Genomic DNA, 18,331 nt, shown 5'->3' on the forward strand with positions numbered 1-18,331 from the left:
CCTTCACACTAAAATCAGGAACAAGACAAGGATGTCCACTATCACCACTCTTGTTCAATATAGTTCTGGAAACATTAGCCACGGCAATTAGACAAGAGAAAGAAATAAAAGGAATAAAGATAGGAAATGAAGGAGTCAAATTTTCATTATTTGCAGATGACATGATACTCTATATAGAAGACCCCAAGAACTCCATCAAAAGTCTTCTAGACTTAATAATCAAATTCAGTCAAGTAGCTGGTTACAAGGTCAACACACAAAAATCAATAGCTTTCCTCTACACGAATGACAGACTCACTGAGAGAGAAATAGGGCAAATAATTCCTTTTACAATAGCATCCAAAAAACTGAAATACCTAGGAATCAACCTAACAAAAGAAATCAAAGACTTCTTCTCTGAAAACTATAGCACTCTGAAAAGAGAGATTGAAGATGATATCAGAAAATGGACAGACATCCCCTACTCCTGCATAGGAAGGATTAATATGGTGAAAATGGCCATACTTCCAAAACTGCTATATAGATTCAATGTAATTCCAGTAGAGATCTCAGCAGCATACTTCACAGACCTTGAGAAAACAATCCAAAAATTCATTTGGAACAAGAAGAGACCCAGAATAGCAAAAGCAATTCTAGGTAACAGAGACATGGCAGGGAGTATCACAATCCCCAACCTGCAACTCTACTACAAAGCTACTGTGATAAAAACAGCACAGTACTGGCAAAGAAACAGACCTGAGGACCAGTCTGTTTCTGCATTCTAAGATGCAGAAACAATGCCAGACACACTCAGTCATCTTATATTCGATAAAGGAGCCAAACACCCTCACTGGAGGAAAGATAGCCTCTTTAATAAATGGTGCTGGAAAAATTGGGTTTCAACTTGCCAAAGATTACAACTAGACCTATATCTCTCGCCATGCACTAAACTAAAATCAAAATGGATTATAGTTCTAAATATTAAAATAGAAATGCTGAACCAGTTGGAACAGAGGTTAGGTAGAACTCTTGAAGACATCGGTGTAGGAAAAGATTTTATGAACAAAACCTCAGTTGCTCGTGAACTAGCACAAACAATCAACAAGTGGGATCTCTTCTTATTAAAAGGCTTCTGCACAGCAAGAGAAAACACCAGCAGTGTGAAGAGACAACCCATAATGTGGGAAAAAATCTTCACCTGCTCTTCCTCAGACAAAGGTCTACTATCTCGAATCTATAAAGAACTTAAAAAGATCAGACCTCCTAAATTTAAAGACCCAATCCAAAAATGGGCATCTGAAATCAACAGACATTTCTCACACAAAGAAGTAGAAATAGCAAATAAATACATGAAAAAATGTTCAACGTCACTGGTCATTCGAGAGATGCAAATGAAAACAAAGCTGAGATTCCACTTCACTCCAGAAAGAATGGCTGCTATCATGAAATCAACCAATAACAAATGTTGGCGGGGCTGTGGGGAAAGAGGAACCCTGCTCCACTGCTGGTGGGAGTGTAGACTGGGGCAACCACTGTGGAAATCAGTATGGAGATACCTCAAAGAACTAGGACTGGAAGTCCCATTTGACCCTGCTATTCCACTGCTGGGGATCTTCCCCAAAGAATTAAAGGAGCATACCACAGTGATATATGTGCACCCATGTTCATTGCAGCACAGTTTGTGATAGCTAAAACTTGGAAACAGCCCAAATGCCCATCAACTGGAGACTGGATAAAGAAATTGTGGTTTTTTCATTAAATGGAGCATTACTCAGCCATAAAAAATGAGAAATTAGAGACATTTATAGCTAAATGGATGCACATTGAGGTGATACTCTTAAGTGAAATAAATAGGACACACATGTATAAATACCGAATAGTTTCTCTGGTGTGAGAAACTGAAAGTGTAAATAAGGACTACAATGTATAATAGGTAATGTGAAATAGGAAGAAAAGGGGCAAAGGGGAAGGAAGTGGGAGGGCTAGGGGAAAGGAAAGAAGGGAATGAGATTAATATGAGAAAATGGAAAAATAGGAACAAAACCTTTGTAAATAGGGAGGAATGGAGGGGTTGAAGGGAGGGCTGGGCAAGGGGGAAAAATAAGAACCAAGAGAGATTATATAAAGGTGCAAATTTCCAACAATGAATGTCACTATATTGTATACCTAAAATGTACCAATGATTGGAATGAATAATCAATAATTCAAAATAGGAAGAAAATGTCCAAAGGGGTAGGGGTATTGGGAGGGGCAGGGGAAAGGAAAGAAGGGAAAGGAAAAATGATGAGAAATAGAAAAAATGGAAATAAAGTCTTTGTAAATAGGGAAGGGTGGAGGGGGTGAAGGGAGGGCTAGGAATGGGGAAACAATAAGAACCAAGATGCATCATGTAAAGGTACAAGTTCCCAATGAGAAATGTCATTGTGTTGTATACCTAAAATGTACCAATAAAAGAATTAAAAAAAAAAAAAGTTCACCATCTTTGTTAAAAGCCTATTGTTCCTAGGCCAAATTTTTTATAACTCAACCCTCCCCCCTAAAACCAATAATGGTGGTCCCTTGAGCCAAATTCATTAGACTTAGCACAGACACATTCTGAGGTTAAGTAAAATAGTAAGTCACAGTAGGTGGTGTAGCGGTCATGGTTTTTTGTTAGTAAGGTGTTAAAGAATGTCTGAGGGTAGTCATGAATGTACTGTGTTCAAATCCTGCTTTAGTTCTCATGCCTGTGTCTACATGGTGACAAACACTTGACAGGGAATAAAGTGTCTGTTTTCCTGAAAAAAAAAAAAAAAAAAGAAGTCCAAACATCAAAGGGGAAAGTGTGGCAGGACCCCTCCCAAAAAATGCGACGGGGGCCTTCTCAAAACAAAGAAAACAACATGACATAATTAGTTCCTACATATACATATACAGTTCTAACACAGCTCTATAACATAGATATACCTAATCAGGCTATAGTTTGTTAGAATGTTACAATATAAGACAGACAAAGACACAAAAATTACGTGAAAGACAAAACTCCACCATGGTTGGGACTTATATTTAGATATAAATCCATTGAGTCAGTGCCAACACAAATACATGGTGCTTCCTAAAAAGAGCCTTGGTGTCCCATCTCTCTATGCAAAAATCCGACTACAGCTTAATTCTAAGTTCAGGAATTTTCCCCTATAAGGTCTGTATCAATTTATATAAATACAGGCACCAATGCTATAGTCCAGAGGTCAGAAGTTATAGCCTGTGGGCTAGTTCCCTCTTTTTGTAAATAAAGCTTTATTGGCACGTGGCCACACCCATTATTTACATATTCACTCTTTCTACAACAGAGCTTAGGTGCAGCAGAGACTGTATGACCTAGGAAGCTAAAATATGTACCATTTGGCCCTTTACAAAAAGGTTTGCTGATTCCTGCTACACATTCTTTTTTTTCTTTTTTTTTCGGTTTTGTCAAATGTTTTATTAAGTGTAGACATCTGGAGTACTGTAAAACATGCATTATCTGTAGATTCAAAAAGGAACAAGCCACATTGTCCTCACTGTCAAATCTGTCAGGCTTGGCATATGTGATGGAGATCAATGAGGTATTACGAGAGTAATATGGTTCTGGAGAAGCTTGTACAATTTGAAGTAGGGTCTTAATCACATGAAAAGCAAGGCTGTTCACATTGAGTCACATTTCATTGGAAGTATACAGTATTTTATAATTTTAAAACAAATAAAAATAATTGCTTTGTAGAAGATTTTCATTACCCCAACTTTATTTGTTCCTTCAGTTTCCAGAAATTTTAATTTAAAAAACTGTACACCTTTTGGAAGTTGTATGTTTATCTGAGCAATACCTAAAATTTTTTATTTCTTTTTTGGTTGCTGAGGTGTATTAAATTTGAAGAAGATAATATCTCCATCTTCAACAATATAATTTCAGCCTTGTTGTCTGTATTTTCCAGCTGCCTTGACTGCATTTTCAGAAACTTCCTCTTTAAAATCTTCATATTTCATTACTTTAGCCATAGTGAATCCCTTTTCAAAATCTGTGTGAATCTTTCCTGCAGCCTGAGGAGCCTTCGTCCCTTTCCTGATGGTCCATGCATGTACTTCATCTGGGCCTGAAGTGAAAAAGTATTCTAGTTGGAGTGCTGCAAACCCAGCCTTAATGATCTTTGGCAAAGCACTTTGTATCACGTTTGCTTCCAGATACTTCTGTCTCTCCTCAGCACTCAATTCTTGCAACTTGAGTTCCAAGGTCCCACTAAAAGGAATGACCAAGGCACCTGGGTCATACTTGTCCACCCACTCTTTAATTTTTATCAACCACTTGTTTTTCTTTCTAATATAGTATTTTTCAGAAAGATTAACCAAGTAGACCATTGGTTTCAAAGTCAAAAATAAGCGCTTATTCAACACTTCAATCTCTTTATCATTCCAACAATGATAGATGCAAACAGGTTTCTTTTGATCTATAACCCAGGATTTGACTTTGCACATTATGTCATATTCAGGTTTTAGTTTTTATCTCCTCCTCTCACAGCCACCTTTTCTAGTTTATCTATGATGGGCCCAATCATTTCCTCATCTTTAAGCTGAAGCTCTTCATGAATTATTTCTGTATCTCGAATGGGATCTACACTTCCTTCAACATGGGTGATATCATCATCTTCAAAAGCACGTGTGAGATGAAAGATCCCATCACAGGCACTAACATGAGATAAAAAGGCATTTCCCAAGCCCTGCCCATTGTGAGCTCCTTTCACAAGGCCAGCTATACACACTACATTTAGAAGGCAGGAATTTGGCTTGCTGGTTTGTGACACTGACAAAGAAAGTCAAATCTTTCATCTGGCACAGGAACTCTGCTCTCATTAGGATCAACAGTGCAGAGTGGAAAGTTTTCTGCTGAAGCCTATCTATTTGTTGCTACATTAAAGAAGGTAGATTTCCCAACATATGGCAATCCAACAATACCAATTTTCAGTGAAGTTCCAAATCTTCCAATGATTGAGGGTGGTTTAATTCCATCACCTCCCTTTTTGGGGGGCATTGTGTTCCCGAAGGACGCTGACACGGGGTCCCAGTCAGCGGGAGACAAGTCCTGCTGGCAGCCAAAGGTGGGGCCCTGCTATACATTCTTAAAAAATATTTTTTACATTTACATTTTAAAAAATTACTAAGAATGTTAAAATGCTTTTGTTTTTATTATATTCTTGGTATTTACCAAATTACTGTTAAAAGAGATCATGTTCCTTGAGTCCCGAGGCAAGGCTTTGTTTTGCAGGGTTTATACAGCTGATAATCTTGAGAGGAAGTAATGTCTTTTTCAGACAAAGAGCAAGATAGCTTTCTGTTTTCTATAAAGGCGGCAGATTCTCTCTACACTCGGTGTTCTTCAGCTGTGAAGCAAACCAACTCTGTGTGCAGCATTCAACCAGGCAATGACGTGACATCAACCCGATGAGACATGAGGACAAAGGGAATCTATGCAAATATGGTGATACTCATGTCACTTGCTGTGTCATCAGTACTAAGTCCTTTGTTTCTGACCCAGGGGGGTCTTGTATCTTCTGCCATATCCATGAAACAGCAGCAGGTTAATTTACTGGCATGTAAGTATTACACTGTACAATCAAATTCAGACCCACTAATTAGAAATTAAAACTGAGGAAATTTTAAAATATTTAATTCACTTAAAAATAATTAATCCATTACATGTCCTATTAGTCGGCTTGGTCTGCCATAATAAAATATGAAAGCCTAGCTGGCTTAAACAACAGAAATTTATAACCTTAAAGTTCAAGAGGCTGTAAGTCCAAGATTGTGGTGCTGACAATTTTGGTTTGCAGCGAAGGCCGCCTTCCTAACTGCAGACAGCTGCCTTCCCACTGTGTACTCACGGGGCCTCTCTTCTATTTGTGTGTGCCCAGGCAAGTGCATGCAAAACACAGCACTCCAGGGTGTCTCTTCCCTTCTTTTTTGTTTTGGTACCAGGATTGAACTCAGGACCTTGTACTTGCGAGGCAGGTGGCGGCACCCCTTAGCTAAATCCCTGGCTCTGTCTTTTCCTTTTTATGAGGACCCCAAAGTTTGGACCTCACCTTTACAACCTCATTTAACTTTATCTTTCTAAAGGCTGTATCTCCAAATATAATCATCACATCACGGGTTAGGGTTTCAACTTAAGAATTGTGGAGAAGATAATCCAGTTCATAAGACATGTTAATATAAATAATATGATTTTTATGGAAAAAATTTATTTTCTGAATTGACTTTATGAGAAGAGTGAATGTTGTATATTTTTGTAAATAATTTTACTGTGTGGCTTCATATGTAAAAGCTGTATTCTTTCTATCTGTCTATCTTATTTTTGAAACAAAGAGTCTTGCTAAATACTCCAAGGTGGCTTCAAATCTGCAATCCTCCTGCCTCAGCCTCCTGAGTAGCTGAGATTACAGGTATGCACATCATCTATTTTACATTCAATGTTTTACAATACTGGTATGTTGGCTGAAGTATAGTCTTATGCAAATATGCAGTTACAAAAATAAGGCATATTTTAATACTCTTCTCAGAAAAGTATAAATATTCGAATTAGAAGGTAGTAACTTCTAAAAAGCCAACTGCAACTTGGAATCTGCAACCATATGAGTGAACTTTTTCTTTGTTGTTATTAAAGCCTCTTAGCTCATTGTTTTAAAATAAATTAAAATTTAAAGTTCCTCAGTTCTAATTTCTAATACTCAATAAGGGTTGGTAAAACCTACACAATATTTGATTTGAATAATTCTTTTATATTGCAAGATTTTGTAATATCATCCTTTGGTCACTTAGAAAACATTAGTTCACTTAATTGTGCAGAACTTCTGATTTTTAACTTTTTAGAGCTTCTGATTTTTAAAATATTAAAAATTATGCTCATTAATTTCCCCACCAATCTCATCAAGAAGTCTTTAAGTACTGGGAAACTATAATGCTCATTGTGGTAAATACAAACGTTTTCCAAATTTTTCTTGAAAATTTCAATTTTATCATTGGCAACAAATTTGTTTCCTTAAGGTAGTAGGCTCGCATCATTGAGAACATGTTCTGCCAAGTCTCCATGTCTACATAATAGTAGTTATTGCCTGTTCTATTGAGTAACAATGTGATCTCATAAAAAATGGGTGATTTAATCAGCAACTCAATTGCATATCTGCTGTTTCTGAAGGCAATCATTCTCTTACCTGCAGTAGCTATGCCTCATGCATACTTCCAGTTCATCACACAGAATGTTAAAAAGGTGCACTAGAGTTAAGATTTAATAGAATCAATAACTTTTTCTGTTTCATCAAAGGCAAGTTATGTGAAAGTTGAATGTATTTACTGCAAATTCATGATGGTAAAGAATAAAATGAGTACTAACACAGTTGGGTGCTAAGGAACCAGCAATTTTATCCACCACTGCTTTATGCCATCAGTGCACATGTCTACACATGAAAAAGGAAAATATTGTCTTAGTATTATTATTATTATTATTATTTTTATTTCTTTTGGTACCGGAGATCGAACTTGGGTCCTTGTGCTTGCAAGGCAGGCGGCGGAACCACTGAGCTAAATCCCCAACCCTTGTCTAAGGATTATTATGAAAATAGTATTTTCCCTCTTGGGTCATTGAGACTTCATTTTGCACACAAAACCACTGAGGTTCTTTCCTGTGGCCACTTTGGAGATTACATGGAAGATATATCCATCTCCAGAGAGTTGATGGGAAGTGAGGTAACAAAAACAACAATTTGGGCCAATCACATAATTACAAACTAGTTGCAAACAGAACTCTTAAGTGGTCAACCCTGGATTTTATAGAAGTTGTGAAGAAATAGTAAGAGCATCCAGGTGTTGGAGAGGGAAGCTAACTACAAGAGGTCCCTGCACATATTGGTTGGGAGCCTTGAGCTCCTGAAGTGACGTCAGGGCCCATCAGGGTTGTGCAAGACTGCCCCACTGATTATGCCCAAAGCAGGATGTAAGCAGTGCAGGCTGTAAAGTTAACCCCACAATGGCTTGTTTCGAGAAGCAAGTCCAGCCCAAGCTACATGCCGATGTCAGAGTGACTCTTACCCAAATCCCATTTCCAGAGTTAAAACCTTCTTTACTAAAAAGATAAGGTTCATTATTAACCACAACCTATATTTTGTCTGTTCTGTTCCTAATTCAAGAATGCTTTGTCTTTTCCTTTCCAAGCCTTGCCTGCATCAGTAATGTGTCCATAGCAACTACACGTCCTCTCACGTAGCCCCTTTACCTCAATCTAACTATGATGTTACCAATAAATATCGACAGCTCTGGCTGTTCAGGGCCTTTGCTTGTTCAGCCTTGCTTGCATGAGCATTGGTTATCCTGGCTCCCCATTTCTCTGTCTCTTTATTTCTGTCTTTGAGTTTTTCTTTTAATCTTGTGTTGTAGCACCGGGCAGGAGATTGGAACCTGCCGTGGAGGTCTCTGATATAAGCTCTAGTTAGCTGGGTAGTGACTCAAGGCTCAGGGACTAACATGTCCACAGCTTACTTGGCCAGGGAGTTTGTCAAGTTCTTGCCCAAAAACTTAGCCTTGCTGCCCAATTCCTCTTACATTTGGTCACATATTCCCATCACCAAAGTGCCAGCCTTGATCTTCTCAGTGCAAAGCCATACACCAGGTTAGTAATGAAGGTATCTTTAGTCTACCAAGAATAATGAGACACCACAATGTCCTACTCACTGGATCGCACCAGCTTGCAGGCCTTGACAATTGACTTTGGGTTGGTCATTGTACGATCCCCGCCCCCATCTGGATAACTGCATTACCCGAGAACTTCTGCAAAGCTTCCCAGTCATCCTGGTGAAATGGATCTTTGATAGACAACACTGGCTAGTCCTTGATGAAAGACTTGTATAGGTTGGCTAGTTTGTCAAGCTGATATACTTGCTGGTGTCATCAGAAGACTTGAAGTACAGGTCACACTTCCTAGACCTGTCCCTTGGCTTCATTGATGGTGAAATATCTTTGAGAATCCTACCCTATAACACCCCTCAGTGCAGAAGTATTTTCAGCCTACATGCTTATTTCTCTGGCATTTGATTCCTTCTTACTTTCTGGCCCTTTAAGATTTTCTTTCTTGTGAGTTCAGTTATGAATTTAAAAACTGATAATGATCATTTAAGCACTGTGGGTGTTTAAAGCAGGACAGTTTTTAGTTACTGTAATTTGCCACATTCAGAAGCTCCGGTCAAAAATATTTTCGTCTAAGTCAGACACAAAAAAACAAATATTGTATGATCTCACTTATATGTAGAATCTGAAAAAATTGAACTCATAGGAGCAGAGGAGAGCAGTGGATAGCAGGGGCTGGTGTATGTGTCCAGGGGAGTGGGAGGCTGGCAGGAGAATGGGAAGTTGTTGGTTAAAGGAAAAAAAGTTTCAGTTAAGAGAAATAAGTTCTGGAGATCTACTGTATAGCTTGGTGACTAGTTAATAATAATGTATACTTGAAAGCTGCTTAAATTCTAAATGTTCTTATTAAAAAATAAGTATATGAGATGATGGAAGTGTTAGCTTGGTTTAATGATTCCACAGTGTATGAATTTATCAAAATATCTCATATACACAATTTTTCATTTGTCAATTTAAAAAATTAAATTTTCTTCAACAATAAATTATATAAAGAAAAAAATCTAAAAAGTCAGCCCGCCAACAAAACTAACAGATTTCACTCAATTCTTTTGTCATTGGAGGGGTAGCAGTTTGCCTTCACTGGAAGAGAAACCTACTCTGGATGTTTCTTTTACCTGCGCCAAATGCTTCTACTGGCTTTCCCACCTGTGAGCTCACGGAATGCTCAAAATATTCCACATCATGGTATCACACAACACGTTGATTCTGAGCATGAAAATACTTGTGAGAAAGTAGGGAAATGGGATACAGCCAGGAAAGTCAGTGCTCTTACCATGTTCTCTGTCATCTTGAAATAGCCATTAGGATAGAAATATGAAGACTTAGTTATAGCAGCTGCTCAGTTACAATATCTTTAATTTTGTTGGGTTTTTTTTGATACTGGGAATTGAACTTGGGATCTTGCACTTGCAAAGCAGGTGGCAGAACCACTGAGCTAAATCCCTGGCAATGTCGATATTTTACAAGGCTAAGGTTCTGTTCAAAAAGATCTTGTATGTATCCTAAACTATGCTCCAGTTTTAATTCCTCCCAAAGACATAAATTCCAGTATTGCCTCTAATATTTATTAATATAATAAAATTATATTAATGCATATGTCTTAGTTACTTTTCTCATTGCTGAGACAAAATTCCCAACACCCAAAGTTAAAGGAGGAACGGTTTATTTAGGTCACAATTTGTAGAGGTTTAACCCATAATTGGCTAGCTACAAGGCAGGGTGACATGGCAGACAGGCATCATAGAGGAGAAAACAATTCATGGTAGACAGAAGGTAGCAAAGCAACAAGGGACTTCAACAGTGTCTCTCTGCCCCTTTAATCTTATCCAGACTACTTAGGGCAGGTAGCACTCACGCCCTTTAATCCTAGTGCCCTTGAGCCTAGAATTGCACCATGAATCAATCCCAGCTTCACACACTCTAGATCCAGTCACCTTTGAAAAAGTCCCACCTATGATAGCATGAGGCTTTGGGGGGATATCTAAATACAAGCCATAGCAGCATAGTCACTGTACAAATTAATGAGTATCACAATGCAATTCCCAAACATCTATTTATTGTGCTTTGCTCATGCCTCTCTTCCACTTTCTGTTGCTCTCCTCTCTCCTCTTCCTCTTCCCCCAATCTAAGAGTCTATCTTTTACTTTGGGACATTTATTTTTTAGTTTCCACATATGAAAAAAAGCTTGTTTGTCTTATTGTGCTTAACATGAAGACTTGTGGTTCCATTCACTTTCTTGCAAACAACATAGTTTATTCCTCTGTATTGCTGAATAATATACCATACATTTTTTATCCCTTCATCCATGGATGAGCATTTAAGTTGATTCTATAACTTGGCTATTATGAAAGTGCTGTGACAGACATGGATATGCAGGTATCCTTTTTGTATGCTGATTTCATTTCCTTTGGATAAACACCCAGGAGTGAAAGTGTTGTATCAAATGACAGTTCTATTGTTAGTTTTTTTGGGAAACTCCATACTCCTACCAACAGTGTATAAGGTGCCCTTTTCTCTCTATCCTCACCAGCATTCCTTTTTTTTTTTTTTATAACAGTGATTCTGACTGGGATGAGACAGAATGCCACTGTGGTTTTGATTTGTATATTTCTGATGGCTAAGCATACTGAGCATTTTTTGCATACTTATAATTTGTACTTCTTGAGAAGTATTTAGATCATTTGCCCATTTTGTTTGAATTACTTGTTCTTTTTTGAGTTTTTAAAAAATTCTTTATATATATTCTGGATATTAATCCTCTATCAGATAAATGGTTGACAAAGATGTTTACTCTCTTCAGTTTGTTCATTGTTCCCTTTGCTATACAGAAGCCTTTTAATTTGATGCGATCTTATTTGTCAATTTCTGCTTCTGTTTCCTGAGCTAGTGGACTCCTATTCAGGAAATCATTGTATGAGCCAATATCTTAAAGTGTTTTCCCTATGTTTTCCTTTATTATTTTCAAAGTTTCAGGACTTATGTTAAAGTCCTTGATCCATTTGGAGTTGATTTTTGTACAAGATGAGAGAGATGGGTCCAGTTGCAATTTTCAACATGTGGATGTCCAGTTTTCCCAGCACAATTTGTTGAAGAGGCTGTGTTTTCGCCAATTCATGTCTTTGGCACCTTTGTCAAGAATCAGCTGGTGGAAGACATGAGGATTTATTTCTGGGTTTTCTATTTGTCCCATTGGTCTATGGGTCTGTTTTTATGCCAATACCATGCTGTTTTTGTTATTATAGCTCTGTAATATGTTTTGAAATCAGGTACAAAGATGCCTTTAGCATTGGCCTTTTTGCTCAGAACTTTGGCCATTCTGGATCTTTTGTGCTTCTATATGAATTTTAGGATTTTTTTCTAGTTCTGTAAAGAATATCATTAGCATTTTGATGAGGACTGCATTGAATCTGTAGGTTGCTTTGGGTAATATGGCCAATTAAACAATATTAATTCTTCAAATCCAGAATGTGAGAGGTCTTTCCATCTTGTAGTGTCTGATTCAATTTCTTTATTCAGTGTTCTATAATTTTCATAGATTAGGTCTTCTGCTTCCTTGGCTACATTCATTTACACATATTTTATTTATTTATTTGTGGCTATTGTGACTGGGATTGCTTTCCTGATTTCTTTCTCAGTCAGCTCATTATTGGCATATAGAATAGCTACTCATTTTCCTAACCTGCTACTTTGTTTAATTTGTTTAACAGTTCTAAGAGTCTGCTGGTGGGATCTTCAGGGTTTTCTAAGCATAGAATCTTATCTACAAACAGAAATAATTTGACTTCCTCTTTTCCTATTTTTATCACTTTTATATCTCTCTCTTGCCTAATTTACCTGGCTAAAATTTCAAGTATTACTATACTAAAAGTAGTGTGAGTGGATACCCTAGTCATGGTTCTGATTTTAGAGGAAACACATTCAGTTTTTCCCCATTCAAGTGTGCTGATAGCTATGGGTTTGTCATATATAGCCTTTATTATGTTGCAGTATGATCCTTCTACAACTAACTTATTCAGGATTTTTATCATGAAGGGATGTTAAATTTTAATAAATGGTGCTTTCTGCATCTATTGAGATGATCAGGTGATTTTTGTCCTTGATTCTATTTATGTGGTATATCATGTTTACTGATTTGCATATGGTGAACCATCCTTGCAGTTCTATAATGAAACTAAGTTGATCATGGTGTATGATCATTTTAAGGCTATTCAATTCAATTTGTAAGTATCTTATTGAGGGTTTTTGGGGTTTGGGGGAGAGGATCTCATTCAGATTGGCCCTGAATTCACTATGCAGCCCACGCTGGCCTCAAACTCACAGAGCTCCTCCTGCTTCAGTCCCCAGAGGATTATAGGCCTGTGCTACTACACCAGGCTGAGGAGTTTTGCACCTGAGCTCATCAAGGTATTTTTTTGTTGTGTCCTTATCAGGTTTGGTCTAGGAGTAATACAACTTTATAGAACGAGTTTGAAAGAGTTCCTTTCCTTTCTATCTTATCTTTGAGGAGTATTGGTATTAGTTCTTTTTTTAAAGTCTGGTAAAATTTAGATGTGACTATATCTGGTCTTCGGCTTTTCTTTGTTGGTAGACTTTTTACTACTCTTTCAATCTTAGGTTTTTCAAAATCTTCTTGCTTTAATTTTGGTAGATCACATGTGTCCAAAATTTTGCCCATTTCTTCCAGATTTTCCAATTTATTTGTGTATGATTTTCAAAATATTCCCCATTAATCCTGTAAGTTTCAGTGGTATTTGTTGTAATATACTCCCTTTTACCTATAATTTTTTTGAGTCTTCTACTTCTTTTGGTTTGCTTAGTGAAGGGTTTATCAATTTTGTTAATCTTGACTATGTCATGAAGAGATTCTACTCTGGCCATGTCTTTTGAGTTCTAAATGCCTCTTATACTTGGATGTCTATATTTTCTCCCATATCTGGAAAATCTTCTGGTGTCATTTCACTAAATAGGTTTTCTTTACTTTCAGTCTGTAGCTCTTCTCCCTTTTCTATTCCAATTATTAAGTTCATTTGGTCTTTTAAAGGTGTCCCATAGATCTTGTACATTCTGTTCATTTTGAGGTTTTTTTTTTTTTCTTTTTCGGTACTGGGGATTGAACTCAGGTCCTTGCACTTGTAAGGCAGGCAGTGGAACCACTGAGCTAAATCCCCGCCCCTTTTGTTTCTTTTTTTAATTTTAATTTTTTATTAGGACATGTTTGCGGTACATAATGATCACATTCCTTGTGAGGAGTTGGTACATGTACATAACACATGTCAATTCTTTTTGTCTTTTGTCTTGTTTCTTCTGTTAATTCTTCTTTTTCTTTATCAACCTTGTCTTCAAGTCTTGCCATTCTTTCCTCCACTCAATCTATTTTATTGGTGAGGTTTTCAACTGAGATTTTTATCTGACTTACTGAGCTTTTCATATCCAAGATTTCTATTTGTTTTTTTCAGAATCTCTATCTATTTACTGAATTATTCTCTCATATCCTGCATTGTCTTCCTTACTTTATTCAATTGTTTATTTGTATTCTTTTGTAATTCATTTATCTTTTAAAAAATTCTTTTAAACTCATCTGGCATATCATCCACCTTGTTATCTCTAGAGTATGTCACTATAAAATTATGAGCTTTTTGAGTTGTGATATTGCTTGATTTTTCATACTCTCCCTTCCTGGTAGTGGATCTCGGTGTCCTCTACTACTGAGCTACATTCCCAGCCCTTTTTATTTTGAGGCAGGGTCTCAATAGTTGCCTAGGCTTGCCTGAAATTTATGATTCTGTCTCAGCCTCCTGAGTAGCCAAGATTACAGGCATGTGTCACTGCTCCCAGGTTATTTCCTGTGTATCTATGTTGAGCTTTGTGCATCTGTTGAGTATCTCCTTATGGCTTCTCTTTATGATGTTCCATGCTTTATTGACTTACTGTACAATGTTGGGTTTAATTCAGCTTGGACTTCATAGTGTAGTTTCCCTGTGGTTGCTTTGGCTGTGATTAGTGGGTTTTGACATAATATATATTATGTCAGGGCCTGAGGGACCAGCTTTCTCTACTTGTAGGTCTCACAAGAGTGGGGTCCCTTTGGCAGTTCAGAAAGGTATGATGTAGACAACAGAATATATGGCATGTACCTTCTGTGGTCATTCTTCCAGACTTGTTGGTAATTGTGGTCTAATGGGGATGGGGCTGACCTAAGATCCTTCATAGGTTTGGTGTGTATAGATTTTGTGTTATTTCTCTTTTCTTTTGTTATGAGACCAAATTTCCAGGAGCAGGTGTTCAGGGCCCCCTAGCCATGAATACTTGGGACTGGCTCATAGGCTGAGATCTTTTATTTCCTTTATCCTTTAAATTGAACTATCTGTCAAGGCTTGTGTGCTGCTGGATAGTGGGTGGAGTAAAGCACAGTTTCTGTTAGTTGGACTGGGAGTGACAGAGCATCAACCTAGCATGCTCAAATTGGCAGGCACAATCAGCAGCACTACACAGGAAGAGGAACACAAACAACAATAGTAACAGCAAATGAAAGCAAACTGGAGACACAAATAAAGTAAAAACCAAATAAAAACTCCCACATCTACACCAGCAATAACAGAAATGATAGAGGTAAAAATAATATAGAATAAATCAGAATCAAAAATGATATATATAAAATTTTCTTCTCTTCCAAGATTGTTAATTTTACAGACCAGAGTGAATGTTTGCAACGTAAGTCAATCAGACCTTTTTTCCATGTCTTCTTAGGCTATGATCTCCTGAGAGAGCAGAAGCTTGGGGTTAACTCATTCCTTTCTTCTTACCTTTGTGTTGCTTCCCCAGGAGACCAGCAGGAGTAATCTGTGACCACAGCCAGCTGAAATAATTCCTATCTTCCCTGTTCACTGTTTGAGCTAACACTGAAAGCAGAGCTAACTCAGCAGAGATTTATTCCAGAGGTAATTTCTGTATGCATTCCAAGGGCAGGGTGGATGACAGGTGCTGCCATACATCAAGTTTTCTTACACCTTTAATGATGACTATCTTGAGAGTAGGAGAGGTTATGTAGTTACAACCAACTGTCTACATGGGAGAGGTCAGTACAATCTACTACCCACTGCTCTGATGTTCCAACACTTAGGTCCTGTGCAAAATCACATGTGCCTCCTCAGTTCCCTGAACTCCTGCAGCTGATTTCCCAAGGTACTGATCTTAAAGGGGTAGTAACCTCCATTCCCTTCCAGGTAGTTTAAAATGGATCTCAAGGCAGAGATAGTCACTGAATCAGGGTAGTAATGTTTGCTGTGAGGTTTTAGATAGAGACTGAAAACTCTAGTGGCCATTGATTCACAACATAATTAAGCCTAGACAAGGCCTTCTTTAGATTGCTCCTTGCCACAGCACTAAACATACACAATAGGAAGTGCAGTGATTTCTCAGTGCCATTTTCATTGCAGATCCCAGATCCACTATATGTTCAGATTGCCCTTCTGCATGGTACCAATTCCCGTGTTCGATGTGTTTATTGGGTCTTTCCCCCTTTCTTCTCTACCTACACCCTTTCCCATACTGCTGAGCAACTGGTACTGGGAAGCTCTGTCTGTCTTTCTGTTCCACTATTCCAAGTCTCTGGGTTTTTCTGTCTCTGTCTATTGGCTATAAATGAGTAGCTGCTCTCCAGTTGTTTGATTTTATCTCATGAAGAAGTGGGTGAGTGCTGGGTGCCTCTAATTTGTCATCTTGAATCCTGAACATCTGAGTAGTTAATGACTTTTTAAATGAAAAGGTTTCAAATGTTTTAAGTTGCATAATCCTTCAACTAAAATCTCCCAAGAAAGCACAGCACAAAATGATGATAGTGGGGTACACGTGTGTATGGGTGCATGTGAACTGTTCACATCCTCTTGACCTTACCACACGACCCAAAGATAAAAAAGCAGAGCATAGTTCAGATCAAGATGATGGATGAAATTTCCAACAATCTACAAATGGATAACTTTCCTAAATGAGATAGAATAAAAATATTTCTCAGGATGTCCCCAGAAAGTAACCAAGTTAAAATGAAAAATTGTGATCAACTTTGACCTTGTGGTATGATCCTGAAATGAACAGTAATGATGTAATAATAAATGCCAACAGAAGATGGCAGGCTTCAAAATATTTAAAGATTGAATATAATTTTGTTTAGGTCATTGATTTGAGAGGCAGAAGAAATCTGGTCCACGTAAAAGGTTTCCAAGTGGCAAGAAAAAGTTTGATAGTGTAGCAGGTGAATGCATACCTGCTGATTACCAATTAGATCATCTAGGTAGATTAAAAGATGTGTAGTTAATGTAGGTATTCTGATATTTGTTGCAAGAGTATAGCCCACTGTTCAATTGGCTTGGTTAAACAGTTTATAAAATAGCATTTTTTTTTATAAAATAGCATTTTACAAGTATGATCAGCTCAAATCAAATCGTACCTTTTCTGTTTGTTTGTTGGTAGTGGTATTGAAGGGCCTTTACACCAAACTCCATACTTGGTCTGTTTTTATTTTTTATTTTGAAATAGGGTCTCATTGAGTCACTAGGTTCCCCAGGCTGGGCTCAAACTCCTTGTGGCCTCAGCCTCAAGGTGCTGGGATTACAAGCTTGTACCACCACACTGTCTTCAAATCAAATCTTGATTTAACACAGGCATAAAGACCATGCAATATTTCCTCATTAACTTATTTGGCTCTTAGTAGTAATAAAATAAATCCAGCATGAACTTATTTAAAGCCTGTATACTAAATAAAAGAAAATAGGAAATACAGGGATAGATCTTGTGCAAATGGGAAGGAGACCAATAGATGGTGGGAAAAGGGAGAGAGGCGAGGGGAAGAAGATGAAAGAAAATTAAGGTGTGTTATGTACCTGCCCCCCACAGGAAATGCAATCATTACGTACTGCAAACATGTACTGATAAAAAAATTTGAAAAAACAAAGCATACTTAAACTTTTAATAAACTCAAAACTATTTGTATTAAACTCTGTAGTCCTATTCTTACATATAAGAATATATACAATTTATTTTTAGAAACTGCCACTACTTTCTCTGAGTCCTTTATATTGGATTTCAGCCCACAATTAGACAAAGTAAGTATCTGAATATTGAAACAAGAGTAATAACTCATCAAGAAAAACATATTCCATGAATTACATAAAGATCATTGCTATATGTCAGTGGTGGTGAACCTACAACACACATGCCACAGCAGAGTGCTTGTATCATTGAAAGTTCTAACAGGTTCACCCTCATTGCTATATACTAACACATAAGTATGTGTAATAGTTTGCAGGGCTCTGACTCTCCTAGAATACAAGACACATATTTCAGTGTGAGGTTTAAATTCCCATTTTGTCCTTTTTTATTAAACCCAAAAAGACAACTTCTGCTCAAAGCAAGCAGCTACATGATGCAAAACTAATTTGGAAGAATTTAGATTGAACAGGAACTGGATAGCATTTCTATTACTTGGCCTGTTATAGACATTTAGGTTTGTCACATCTTTTTAGAAATAAAGAAAAGATTCTTCAATTAATAAACACCAAGGAGTTCACTATCCAAAATCATCATCTCAGACTAAGTAAATGATTACATTTTTAACATGTGTGCCATGATCAATATTTTACTACAATATAATCTTGTCATGTCCCTGGAAAGCAA

General features: G+C 37.3%; 1 protein-coding gene and 1 pseudogene across 3 annotated transcripts in view; both read right to left on the bottom strand.

Moving 5' to 3' along the window:
* Positions 1–18,331, bottom strand: part of Psma8 (proteasome 20S subunit alpha 8) — a 53,664-nt gene that overhangs the window by 22,747 nt on the left and 12,586 nt on the right. The window lies entirely within an intron of this gene.
* Positions 3,766–5,022, bottom strand: LOC101703274 (obg-like ATPase 1 pseudogene; annotated as a pseudogene).

This window comes from Heterocephalus glaber, unplaced genomic scaffold, assembly GCF_053883595.1.
Source record: "Heterocephalus glaber isolate CG9 unplaced genomic scaffold, H.glaber_assembly_v1.0 deba00000331, whole genome shotgun sequence".
NCBI classification, from domain to species: Eukaryota; Metazoa; Chordata; class Mammalia; order Rodentia; family Bathyergidae; genus Heterocephalus; species Heterocephalus glaber.